This window comes from Ornithorhynchus anatinus, chromosome 2 (genome assembly GCF_004115215.2).
Source record: "Ornithorhynchus anatinus isolate Pmale09 chromosome 2, mOrnAna1.pri.v4, whole genome shotgun sequence".
Classification (NCBI taxonomy): domain Eukaryota; kingdom Metazoa; phylum Chordata; class Mammalia; order Monotremata; family Ornithorhynchidae; genus Ornithorhynchus; species Ornithorhynchus anatinus.
In genome coordinates, this window is record NC_041729.1 from 122,913,060 (window position 1) to 122,927,089 (window position 14,030).

A 14,030-nucleotide genomic window follows, 5' to 3' on the forward strand; every position below is an offset into this window, starting at 1 on the left:
TTTGGAAAGGAAGGGTAGGGAGATAGGGCGATAACTGGAGGGGGAAGTGGGGTCAAGAGCGGGTTTTTTTAGGATGGGGGAGACGTGGGCATGTTTGAAGGCAGCGGGGAAGGAGCCATTGGAGATTGAGTGGTTAAAAATAGAGGTTAAGGAAGGTAGGAGGGCAGGGGCGATGGTTTTAATAAGGTGAGAGGGAATGGGGTCTGAGGCGCAGGTGGAGGGGGTGGCACTTGCGAGGAGGGAGGAGATCTCCTCTGAGGATACTGCAGGGAAGGATGGGAAAGTAGGGGAGAGGGTTGGTGGTGGGGAGGGGAGAGGGGGAGGGGTGACTTTGGGGAGCTCAGACCTGATTGTGTTGATTTTCGTGAGGAAATAGGTGGCCAGATCATTGGGGGTGAGAGATGGGGGAGGGGGAGGAACAGGGGGCCTAAGGAGAGAGTTAAAGGTCCGGAACAATTGGCGGGGGTGACGGGCATGGGTGTCGATGAGGGAGGAGAAGAAGGTTTGCCTGGCGGAGGAGAGGGCAGAGTTAAGGCAGGAAAGGATAAATTTGAAGTGTGTGAGGTCGGCTTGGTGCTTGGACTTTCGCCAGCAGCGCTCAGCAGCTCGAGCATAGGAGCGTAGGAGGTGGACAGAGGAGGTGATCCAGGGCTGTTCTAAGCGCTGGGGTAGATACAGGGTAATCAGGTTGTCCCACGTGAGGTTCACAGTCTTAATCTTCATTTTACAGATGAGGTAACTGAGGCACAGAGAAGTTAAGTGACTTGCCAACAGTCACACAGCTGACAAATGGCAGATCCGGGATTCGATCCCGTGATCTCTGACTCCCAAGCCCGGGTTCTCTCCACTCAGCCACGATGTTTCTCATAATAGAAATGAGGATATGGTCCCTGAACTTTAAATGTATGCAATCTAATGAATATGACAAAGCAATACATATTGATGATAATGCAAGACAGCACAAGGGGAGAAGGAGAAAATAGAAAAGACAAGCCCTGCTAGAGAAGGAGAGGGAAAATGACAGTACAATAGTAGTCACAGTGGTAGCTGTGGTATTAGTAGTAATAATGATAATAATAATAATAATGGTATTTGTTAAGTGCTTACTATGTGCCAGGCACTGTTCTAAACTCTGGGTTGGATACAAGCAAATTATATTGGATACAGACCCTGTCCCACATGGGGCTCACAGTCTCAATCCCTGTTTTACAGATGAGGTAACTGAGGCACAGAGAAGTTAAGTGACTTGCCCAAAGTCACACAGCAAACAAGTGGTGGAGTCAGGATTAGAACCCATGACCTTCCGACTTCCAGGCCTGTGTGCTGTCCACTACTCCATGCTGCTTAGTGGTAGTAGAAGCAGGAGTACTATTAATAACAGTAATAATGGCATTTGTTAAGCTTACTATGTATCAAGCACTGTTCTAAGCGCTGGGATAGATACAAGGTGATTAGGTTGTCCATGGGGGCTTGCAATCTTAATCCCCATTTTACAGATGAGATAACTGAATTACAGAGAAGTTAAGTGACTTGCCCCAAGTCACATAGCTATTAACTGGCAGAGCTGGATTAGAACCCACGACCTCAGACTTTCAAGCCTGTGCTCTTTCCATTCATTCATTCAATTATATTCTGTTTTCAGACAACTGTACTAAATGCTTGGAGAGTACAATTTGGCAACAGATAGAGACATTCCCTCCCGAACAGTGGGCTCACAGTCTAGTAATAGTAACATTTATTGAGCGCTTACCTGTGCAGTACACTGTAATAGGTATGTGGGAAGTGTAGAAAAGCTAAGTGACATATCCAAATCCTTCCCCACAAGACTCTTACACTCGAATGGGGGAACAAGGAAGAAAGAAAGAGGGAAAAAACATCAACTACATGTCATAGTTGAAGAATAATGAAACCTTGTAACATAGTCCTTAAATTATGCCACAGTGGTATTCGTGGAAGACAAAGGGTGAAAGAAGAGAGAAAAAAAAAAAGAACTGGTCGCTCCTTTGTGAATTGTCATAGCTACTCATTAGTACTGTAAATTGTTTTCGATTGCTTCCAGCAGTGCTGAATTAGCATAGGTATTAGCAGCAGCAGTTACTCTAGGAACTGTGATGGAAGTTATACCAAAGAACAGTAAAAAGAGTCACTGATGCTCAGTTAATTCAAAATGAGAGTCACAGATAAAGAATAAATCTATGTTTGTCACTGACCAAAGATAACATGTATCCTTGATAATCTGAGCCTATCTCCTTTAATGTGTGAAATGTATAGTCTCGTAAAATGTATTCTCAGTAAAGAGTGATAAAGAGATGCAAAGTCTTGAACAATTATGTGATACATCTGGGCAGACTGTACGTTGAATTATGCAATTAGAACTCTAAACTTGGATGTCCAAACGTTTTCAGAGAAATAGTAGTATATTTCATTTGCAAGGGTATACGTGATGCAAAATATGCTTTGCATTCATTCTCGTTCAGAATAAAAGGAGTGATTTGGGTTTTAATTTAAGGTGTATTTAATGGATGTCAAACTGAGCTTCTTTTTAAAGATTAAGTTCATTTCATTGACAAAAGTGCTTCTCTTTATAGTCTTCACAGTCTGATTCAATTTACTAGTGATGGCAGGATTAGAGTTCAATTTCTCTCAGCTATATTTGTACCTGAGTAGGGCCTAAGCAAGGATTCCTTTCTACATGAGATGATGTGGACATAAAACTCAAACATAAAGACAGAGATTGATTATATACTGTGGCTAAAATAATATATATCATTTTTTGTATTTCTATTGTGGGCAAAGAACTGTAATAAGTGCTCTGTGGAGATACAATAAATGATTCTTGCCTTCAAGGATTTTACAATCTAAACTTATTTCAAGTATACTAAACCAAAGAATATTTCCAACTTTAATGAATAAAGTCTGTTCAGCCTGTGCTATTTAAAAATTTATTTTAAAAGATCTTAATATAAATAAACCCTTGGATGTATAACATTTTACACACAAATCCACATGTGCACTCTCCTATAAATTTGCATGGCCAGAACCTGTTGGTTGGGGTTATTTCAAGAGTGCAACTAATGCACTATCAAAGCTTGGAGATTCACGTGATCTTTGTAGCATTCATAAAAGTATGGAAACCAAGTTAAAACCAGAAGTGGTATTTATGGAGCACTTTGTGCAGAGCACTGTACTAAACATTTTGAATAGTTAAATAGAGTAGATAGGAAGATCATTGCTCTCAAAGAACATGTGAAAATACTGAAGGAATGCCAAGGGTGGGAAAGAGATACAGATACACATCAGAAAAAAATCAATCTTCCCATACATTTTTGAAGTGTCTATGTAGATTCATATCCATCACTGTAGCATCATTGAAAATTATAGGCTTCTCCAACTTCATCACTGATTTAGACCTCATTGTGGGCAAGGAATCTGTGTGTTATATTGTATTCGCCCATGCATCTAGTACAGTGCTCTGCACAAAATAAGCACTCAATAAATATGATTGGCTGACTGACTGATGAGGAGAGGAGTCTAGAGTGATGGCAGAGAGACAGAGATAGAAAGAGAAAGTGGGGGGGTGAGGGAAGGGGAGGGGAGTGTTCCTAATCAGCTCAATTTCTCTCAGCTAGAGATGAATAATTAAGAGATAATGCTGGGGGCTGGGAGAAGTGTGGGTAGTTTTTGCTCATCTGCAGTCCCGTCCCCACGCTTCACCTAGGGAGGAACTGCTGAGAGATTGTCATCCTGGAATGAACAGCAGCCAAAGTAAGGAGTTCATTAGGGATTCTTTGGGAGATCTCACAGCCCTTCAAGGTAAGGGGCTGGGACAGGTGCGGGTAGCGAGGTTACCTGCCTTATCTTCCGAATGGAGGAAGAGCTAGGATTGCAAAGCATTCCCTTCTTTTTACTTGTGTACTGACATGTGTCCTATATTCTACTTTCTGCCTCCAGTTAGAGGATCAAGTTTCAGTTCCTGGCTGGTCTCAGAATCACAGTCTTCCTTCCCTCCTCCATCTCTATTCCAACCTCTCCCATGAGGATTACTCAGTTACTGTGCAGGCAGCTTCCAGAGGCAAAGGAGGAGAGGTAGGGAATGAACCCTAGGTAGACAGAGTAAGATATGTAGCTACTCCAGCACCCCCAGTCCCACCTCACCCTGGACTAGTATAGTGCTCTGCATACAGTAAGTGCTCAATAAATACAATTGAATGAATGAATGGGTGAAGTAGGCTCTGCCCTGCGTCCTTCAGGATAAGCAAGTGGTAGAATTCAGTGAGCAGAACAGGCTGAATTATGTGCTGGTAAAGCTACTCCACTGGCCTAGCATTGGTCATAGTCTTGGCAACTGACAGTGCTGCAGGGAAGGGATAGAGTTCCTCAATCTGGCTATGCTCAAAGGTGTTTGTTTTTTTTTTAGCAGAGGGATGAAGTAATCAAACAATCATATTGAGTTCTTATTTTGTGCAGAGCACTATATTAAGCTTTTGGGAGAGTACTATATAAACAATTGTTAACATGTTCTCTGCCCACAAGAAGCTTACAGTCCAGAGGATGAATTTATAGTCTAGAGGAAAGTTCAAATGGGTGGGATCTTCAATGTGGGAAACTCAGTGCCTCCTCTAATTAGGGGCCTTTGGTCCACAACCCACTGTTTCATGCTCTTAGACCCTGGGTTAATCCAGCTTTGGTCACATTAACCAAGGTCTACCCCTTATCATTTTTACATTTAATTCATATCTTCAGTACTTATTTTTACCATTTATTGTTTGTGGGGGTGGTGGTTAAATTTGTGTGTGTACATGTGTATGTTTATATGTAAACATTACTTATTCAGCTATTTTATCCTGATACACTTTTACTGCTACCTGTTATAGCCTTGTTCTTTGCCCTGCCAGATCCACAACAAATCAATATGTTAAAGAAATATTTGGTCTCTGGGAGACTTTCTTTGATCATATTCCACCATTTGTAAGGACTGCTTGGTGTGCTACTCACAGGTCATATCCTCTGATTAGTTTCCAAAGACAGGATCTTATTCGTAAGCACATATGCCAATTAAGACCTCATCCTCCTTATCCTCCATGGTTGTGGCTTTTGGTTCCTGGGGAGGTGGTGCAATCTGGGGGCTTGGAGGGCTCCTGGCTGGGTAAATGAGGTCACTGAATCCTGTTTCTTCCCCTGCCTCACCTCCTATCAACTCATCAATCAATCATTCATTGAGCGCTCACTGTGTGCAGAGCAGTGTACTAAATTCTTGCAAGTATAGCAGTTGATAGACACATTCCTTGCACACATTCCCTGCCCCATCTGTGAAACCCTTGCCAAACCTGAGCATAACCAGCTCAGAGGAGCTCTGAATGGTAAAACAATGTGGCCTGTAATTGGAAAATCTTGGAGGAGTTTGCCAAACAGCAGGATTGTTTACCATAAAGGCACAATTTCTTTGGGGAACTATCACATGTCTTGATGATGATGTACTTTATAAAATATTCTCTCAGTGCCATACTTAATAACAAATGGTAAAATAGAATCATAAATCATGAAGGTAGTCAGTCCAATAGCACTGAAGCATTATTTGCAACATAGCTTTGCTGGGAATATGAAAAAAGGGCAGCAGGAGTCTAATTGTAAAAAAGAAGTAAAGAAACATTTTGAAGACACAGTGAATCAAATCTTCAAACAAGCTGGAGAAAGTTGAGAGACAGCTGCAGAAGTCAAGTCATGCCAAAGTATAGTTATTAAAAAGGGGTTTACTCTCCAAGTAAACTTTTTGAGAAAATCATGAAAAAAAGTAGAAAAAAAACAAAAGCGATACAACTCCCTGTATGCAAAATCAATTCATGCATGCACTCTGTGAAGAAGGTATTTTGGTCACACATCAGTTTTGTCAACAGCACTCACAAACTCTGATAAAATCTTGATGTTGCAGCATCATATTTAATACCCATGGATAGTATGCTCATTCTCTCCATTCCTCTCTCTACTTTTCTCAAGCTCTCTTTCTCTTTCCTCCACTTTCAATCTCTATATTCCAGTTCTCTCACTACCATAGAAAGTATGGGTTTCCAGTATCAAAAGTTGGCAGTTCAGAGCTATGCTCCACTACCATAAGAATTCATATACCTGGGGTGTTTATGTTGGTGCCAAAACTGCTCCACCACCAACTTGCCTATGAACCCCCTGAGACTGTTACAGTTAGTTCTTCCCCAGAAGCCCTAAGTCTTGACTCACTGATCAGACCCAGCATTCTGCATCAAAAGTTTATTATTCAGCCTGTAGTCTCAAGGTGCTCATATTACAGGTACATGGTACTAAATTCTATCCAAGCAGGGCTCCTTTCTACAGCCTCTCCATTTTCCATCTTCTGTTGTCATCTTGTTGTCTTCCAAATATTCAGGTATCTTCTCCTCTTTTGCTTGTAATGCAGCTCCTTAGACCTGTGTCAGGAAGTGCTTTCCCCATATGGGACAGGGGGCTTGTGAACTAAGCATTCGCTGGCTTCTCTATGTGCATAAACATGTTTGTAGACAGTCTCCTATGCAGCCTGTGTTTGATACCTTGCATAACTCTCCTTTAGTTGCCTTTAGTATGAAAGGGTTGGCTTGGGTTTATAATAATGGTGGTATTTGTTAAGTGCTTATTATGTTCAAAGCACTGTTCAAAGTGCTGGGGGGGGGATATAAGGTGATCAGGTTGTCTTGTAGTCTCAGTCTTAATCCCTATTTTACAGATAAGGGAACTGAGGCACAGAGAAGTTAAGTGATTTGCCCAAAGTCACACAACTGACAAGTGGCAGGGCTGGGATTAGAACCCATGACCTGTGACCTCCAAGCCCGTGCTCTTTCCATTAAGCCACGCTGCTTTTCCGAAGAAGTAGACAGGCAGGTAGGCAGGTATTTGTTAAGCGATTGCTCACAGTCTTAATCTCCATTTTACAGATGAGGTAACTGAGACTCAGAGAAGTCAAATGACTTGCCCAAAGTCTCACAGTAGACAAGGGGCGGAGGCAGGATTAGAACCCAGGTCCTTCTGGGTTCACAGTCCATGCATAATGGGCTCGCTTCAGCTCAAAATACACACTGGGCTTTCGGCCTGTGTGCACCTCTGGTCAGTTCTTCTCTTTCAGTATGCTCAAAAGTTCTTAACAACACATACACTGTCTGGCAGGAGCCCTACACAGGCTATTTGACTGTTTTCTGCTGCCTCTGTGGCCTATCAGAGAGCTCTCCTTCTAGATGGAGGGAGGTGAGAGAAACTCCTTTGGGAAGGAGAACAAGTATACCCGAGTTTGATGTCTTCAGCTCCTATTCTCTAATTCAATTGTATTTACTGAGCACTTACTGTATTCAGAGCACTGTACTAAGTGCTTGGAATGTTCAATTCAACAACAGAGACAACGGATAGAGAGAAGCAGCGTGGCTCTGAGGAAAGAGCCCGGGCTTGGGAGCAGCAGAAAACAGTCAAATAGCCTGTGTAGGGCTCTTGCCAGACAGTGTATGTGTTATTAAGAACTTTTGAGCGCACTGAAAAAGAGGAACTGACCAGAGGTCCACACAAGCCGAAAGCCCAGTTTGTATTTTGAGCTGAAACGAGCCCATTATGCATGGGCTGTGAACCCAGAAGGACCTGGCTTCTAATGCCGGCTCTGCCCCTTGTCTACTGTGTGACCTTGGGCAAGACACTTCACTTGTCTGAGCTTCAGGTACCTCATCTGTAAAATGGGGATTGGGACTGGAGCCCCATGTGGGACATGGACTGTGTCCAACCTGATTACCCTGTATGTACCCTAGCACCAAATTAGGTACCTAATTAGTAGGAGGGCTTTTTAATCACCTTTCCTTTTTCCTCCCTATTGCAATCGTTTACACATTTCACTGCTCATTATTACTTTTTTTTACCAGAAAATGGGCAAGAAGAGGAAAGAAGAGAGTGAGGCCAGTTTGCCCTGGTGAAAGGGTAATAAGAGGGGAGAAAAAAGGTGATTTTAAAATCAGTCCACTTTACAACTATCTACAAATCTAAAGAAAGTTGGTAGGGGGAGGGCATGGAAACTACAGTCTTGAGATTTGGGGATGAATTGTGAATCTATTAGCTCTTCTGCCCTTGATCCTATGGATTTGTCTAGAGCTGACATTTCTTTTGGTAGATCTGGTGGAAATGCTTGTTCCCCCTTCAAATCTATTATGTGTAAGAGCTCTTAATAGTACTTGATTTGGGGAAGCATCAAAATCAGAGACTTGGCTACATAGTATTCCTAGGAAAAGCCACCTAATGGAAGCTTGTAGCCACCTCTGTACAATTTCATATTTTACAATGAAGCCTTCATGCAGAAGTCTTTTGAGCGCTTAGTACAGTGTGCTGTACACAGTACAAAGAAGCACTCAATAAATACCATGGATTGATTGATTGAGCCTTTCGTTTACTTGATTTACAATTTGATATCTTACATCTGTTTTGAAATCCTTTTCTGTGAATCATTGTTTGCCTTTTTGCCTTTTTCTTCTTGCCTGAAATGCCCCGCTGATGTACTGAATGGCTTTTAGTCTCTTTTCAACCATGGCAGAGTGCCTAAACCTATTAGAATCTAATATTTTAAAGCACCCCAGAGGTGCCTTGGGTTAGGGTTACTTGGTGGGTAGCAGGAGTTTCAAAAGCTTAGTACAATGCTCTGAACAACCTAGGTGCTCAATAAATACCACTAATTGATTGATTTAGGAGTTATCCTAAACTTCAAGAGGGGGATGGGGGAAAGGAATAGATGGATTTTGTGTCCAAGCCCCACGAGAAACAGCGTGGCCTAGTGCATTGAGCCACAGGCCTGAGAAACAGAAGGACCTGGGTTCTAATCCTGGATCTACCTCTTGTCTCCTGTATGACCTTGGGCAAGCCACTTCACTTCTTTGGGCCTCAGTCCCCACTTCCGTGACATGGGGATTAAGACTGTTAGCCCTGAAGCAGCGTGGCTCATGGAAAGAGCCTGGGCTTGGGAATCAGAGGTCATAGGTTCGAATTCTGGATCTGCCACTTGTCAGCAGTGTGACTGTGGGCAAGTCACTTCACTTCTCTGTGCCTCAGTTACCTCATCTGTAAAATGGGGATTAACTGTGAGCCTCACATGGGGCAAATGGATTACCCTGTATCTACCCCAGCGCTTAGAACAGTGCTCTGCACATAGTAAGTGCTTAACAAATACCAACATTATTATTATTATGTGGGACAGGGATTGTACCCAAACTGATTATCTCATATCTACCCCAGCTCTTAGGACAATGCCTGGTACACAGAAAGCACTTAACAAATACCATAAGTATTATCATTTTTTATTATTGTATGGTCATGCTATTTTCCACTTCTGGTCTTACCTCCACTTCATTTTCTACCTCAATTGTCATTTCCAGAATGGAAAGAATAATATCGAAATAATAAGCAGCCCGGGGTCTTTCAGAGTCCGAGTAAGGATTAGTGAAAAAGGAGATGGGATGATAGACCCCTCTAGACTTTAAACTCCTTGTGGGCAGGGATCATGTCTACTAACTCCATTGTATTATACTTTCTCAAGCGCTTAGTGCAGTGTTCTGCACCCGGTAAATATGGTTGATTAACAAGCTCAGTCTAGGTCCCAGTGCATTCTGAAATTTTTACAGCAGGTGGCCTAGAATGCTGGAGGGGTACATGGTGGGGTCAGCAATAGGATGGGGGTCTACTTACCCACGTATGTGCTCATTCCCCTAAGACAGACCACGGGGGGTCTAGGACCTGCCTGTTTGTGGTGAGATCTCTCCTCCAGCTGATGCCAAGCAGGAATAACCAGGAAAGTCCAGTTATTATCTCCCCCGATTAGACTGAAAGCCCATTAATGGGCAGGGGCTGTCTCTATCTGTTGCCGATATGTACATTCCAAGCACTTAGTACAGTGCTCTGCACATCGTAAGTGCTCAATAAATACTGTTGAATGAATCCGTGTTCAGCGGCTTCCTCTCAATCTTATCTCCTTATCTCATTCTGCCATAGCTGTTCTCTTGAGCCTATTGTTTCCCCTTTTTCAAAGCCATCTCCTCTTTCCTCCAACAATAGCTTAATTTACTTAGATTAGAAGTGATTTTCATGAATTATTTTATAAGTATGCCTTGTTGATAGACTTCTGACATCATTCAAATGAGATAAAATTATTTATGTAGTGTGACCTAGTGGAACAAACACAGGTGTGGGAATCAGGGGTCCTGGGTTCTAAAAATAATGTTGGTATTTGTTAAGTGCCTACTATGTGCAGAGCACTGTTCTAAGCGCTGGGTTAGATACAGTGTAATCAGGTTGTCCCACATGTGGCTCACAGTCTTGATCCCCATTTTACTGATGAGGTAACTGAGGCACAGAGAGGTTAAGTGACTGGCCCACAGTCACACAGCTGACAAGCAGCAGAGCTGGGATTCAAACTCATGACCTCTGACTCCCAAGCCCGTGCTCTTTCCACTGAGCCACGCTGCTTCTCTATAATCTCAGTTTGACCACTTGTATGCTGTATGACCTTGAATAAGTCACTTAACTTCTCTGAACCTCAATTTCTTCAACTATAAAATGGAATTCGATTTCTGTTCTCTTCCTATTGTGAGCCTCATGGGGAGCAGGGACTGTGTCCAGCCTGTTTACCCTGTGTCTACCCTAGTGCTTATTGTAATAATTATTATTATTATTGTTTCTATCATTATTGTACATGCAAAAGCACATGCATGTACAATAAAAATAATAAAAACAACAATAACAATAGTCAGAAGAATTTGGGTACTACCATTGTTGTTATTATCAATTATTATTATTCCCATGCTCCTGTCCCACATGGGTATTATTAGCACTGCAAGAAGAACAGTAAATTGTTTTAAGAAAAGTTACCCAAATTCCTCCTAGATTAACTGTGAGCCTCACGTGGGACAACCTGATTACACTGTATCTAACCCCAGCACTTAGAACAGTGCTCTGCACATAGTAAGCACTTAAGAAATGCCAACATTATTATTATTATAAATTCCTATGGAAAATGGGACAAATGTTACTATCTCACTCCAAGATCAGGAATCAGAACAAGTAATTAACTGCCTAGGCTAATGCCACACAATTTTTCCATTTCACAAAAAACAAAAGAGGTGATCAGTCCAGAAGAATGCTTTTTCCATTTTCTATTTCTATGACCAATCAATCATTTAGTGTATTGGGGCTTTGTTCGGAGAACAGCATTCAGCACTTAACAAATACCACAATTATTATCATTGTCCACCTTCTACTCCACACAAGAAAATTCAACAAGGTAGTGTGAATGTAATGTAGTAGTATTCAATAATAATGATAGTATTTGGTAAGTGCTTATTATGTGCAAAGTGCTAGAGCACTGTTTTAAGCACTGTACCTACTGTGTTTGGAACAATATACTAAGTGCTGGGAAAGAATTACATGGGTGAGGTATTGAAGAACCTTCTGGAAGTCATTATGGTGTGCAATGTTATGAACTGGTTGTGAAGTCCCTGTCTACAGTATTTATTCAACAAATAATCACTTAAGCCAGAACTTCCATTTGAATGTGTGGATTTGTGTATAGTTAGCCAGAATGCCTTTGTTTCCCCTAAAACCTTATGGGAGAAATGGAAAAGACATATAACTAGAGAGCCAATTAATTCTTAATCCATTTTAGGAGGACAGTATGTATTATTTAAGTGGAAAAATAAATTTCTATGTAAAAAATACACAGAATTTTGAAGAATAACTTCAAAATCCATAGAGGTTTCAGGTTTTCTATCATAATTCATAAGAAGACACAATAACCCGTACAGAAAATTGATTAAAACACAATCTTTTTTGTTTTGGTTTCATTTTGGAACCAGACCTTTGTAAACAAGTATTTGATATTGATTAATATTTAATGTCTATGACTTCACCGTGGAGAGTAGACTTGAAACATTTCTTTTAAGACTTTGGAAAGGGAATCTGCAGTTATAGATTTAATAGAGTGGGATTCAAGAAACAAATGTAAGTACACATAAAATTCCATGCTTTCATTTATTCTGTAACAGATGCATCAAAATGTTGGAACTGACACTGCCAGAATGCTGTTTTGACTTTAAGAGCAAGAGATTCAGCCATAATGTGTTAATTTATTTCCATATTTACTCCTTTGTTTGTCTCAAACCAGAAAGATTGAGTGAGTGATTGTAAAACGTATGAAATTATTGGTTTGCTTTTTACATTTGTATTAGTTCTTTAGTATATTTCTGTGCCAGATTAGAGTTTGTTGCTTACACTAGCTGTTTAAAAATTATGGAAAATTATATTTAAAAGAACATTACCTATAAATATCTGGAAGTTGCGGAAGTAAAATCTGTGCTGATGTTATACAAGAAGTAAAGAGCAGCAAGATTGGTCAATAAATACATCCCAGTCATAAGTCATATATTGGTAAGGTAATAGCAGTTGATTTAGAATATGTGCCTGAAAAAAGGCCCCTCAAATATCATGCATATAGTAACCATTTTTTTTTTAGTTTTTTCTAATTATATCTTTGAAATAGTCTGTGTTTTACTATTTATCTGTTTCCCCAACCTCTGGACCTTTTCCATTAGTGATAATCATAATCATAATTATAGTTATCATTATGACCATGGATATGAAAACTGTATTTGTTAAGTACTTATGTGTTAAGCAGTCTTCTAATTGCTGAGCTAAATGCAAGCTAATCAGGTGTCTCCCTCCTACTTAGACTGTGAGCCCCATGACTGGCAGGGACTGTGACCAACCTAATTCACTTGTATCTATCCCAGCACTTAAGAGAGTGTTTGACAAGTAAGAAATCCTTAACAAGCAGCATAAAAACAAAAGGTCAGGCACCATATTAGCCCCACATGGGGCTCACAGTCTAAGTATTGAATCCCCATTTTACAGAGAAGGCACAGAGAAGTTAAGTGACTTACTCAAGGTCATGGCGCAGACAAATAGCAGAGCCAGGACTAGAACCCAGTCTTTAACTTCCTGGCCCATGCTATTTCCACCAAGCCCCGCTGCTTCTATTACTCTTAATTGCCTCTCTTTCCATATCTGTCCTCTAAATCTTACTTTTTTCTCTTAATTTCTTCCACTTATCCTTCACTTCTCTCTTTTTTCCACTCTAGCTTTCCCTGCCTGCCAGGTGCTCTTAGATTATTAGCCCCATGATCATTCCCATTTGGCTTCGTGATTAATCGGCTATTCATACATTCCTATATTATCTGAGAGCTGAACTTTGTATGCCCACCTGTGTATTCTCTCCCAGTACTTATTACAGAGTTCTATACATGGTAAATGCTGAATAAAACTATTACTACTAGAAGCTATAAACACTCTTGAAGACCTATTTCTCTTTATCTCAGCCTTCTCCTGCTGTCACAGTCACCTACTCTAGTTTGAGGAAACTTGTTTTCATGATAGTGCAGTATTTATAGAAAGAAGATACTAAATCTAAAATCATTCTGAAGGCATATGAAATGCTCAGTCATTCTTGAAGTTCCCTCAGTCCCCTTTCCCCTGCTTTGGCAGAGGGAGGATCAGACTTCCCACTGTTCCAGGTAAAGAGTGCCTTGTTATAAACATCACAACCTCTCCAGGATTCTAAATGCTGTAAAAGTAGGCTTTCAGAATGCAGGCCGCACAGATCTAAAGGAGGCTATTGTTTAGAAAGTGTTAAATATGGAAGCCAAGGTATAAAAGAGACCATACAAAGGTCAGGTCTCAGATAATATATGTATGGCTGATTAATCATCAAGCCAAATGAGGAGTCTTGCTAGGCCAGGGAGGGGAGTCTAGAATAAGCTATATAGTTAGAGAAACTTGGATTACCTCAAAAAATCATATATCCCAGTATACTAGTCCCAGCTAGGGATAGATTTTTGTTGGCTTAATGTTATACACATTAACGATAGTAAATGCTTTTAGTCAACAAGATAGTTATGTTAATAAGGAATCAAAGGTATGAGAGCCAACATATTGCATATATTAATTGGAGAGATAAACAT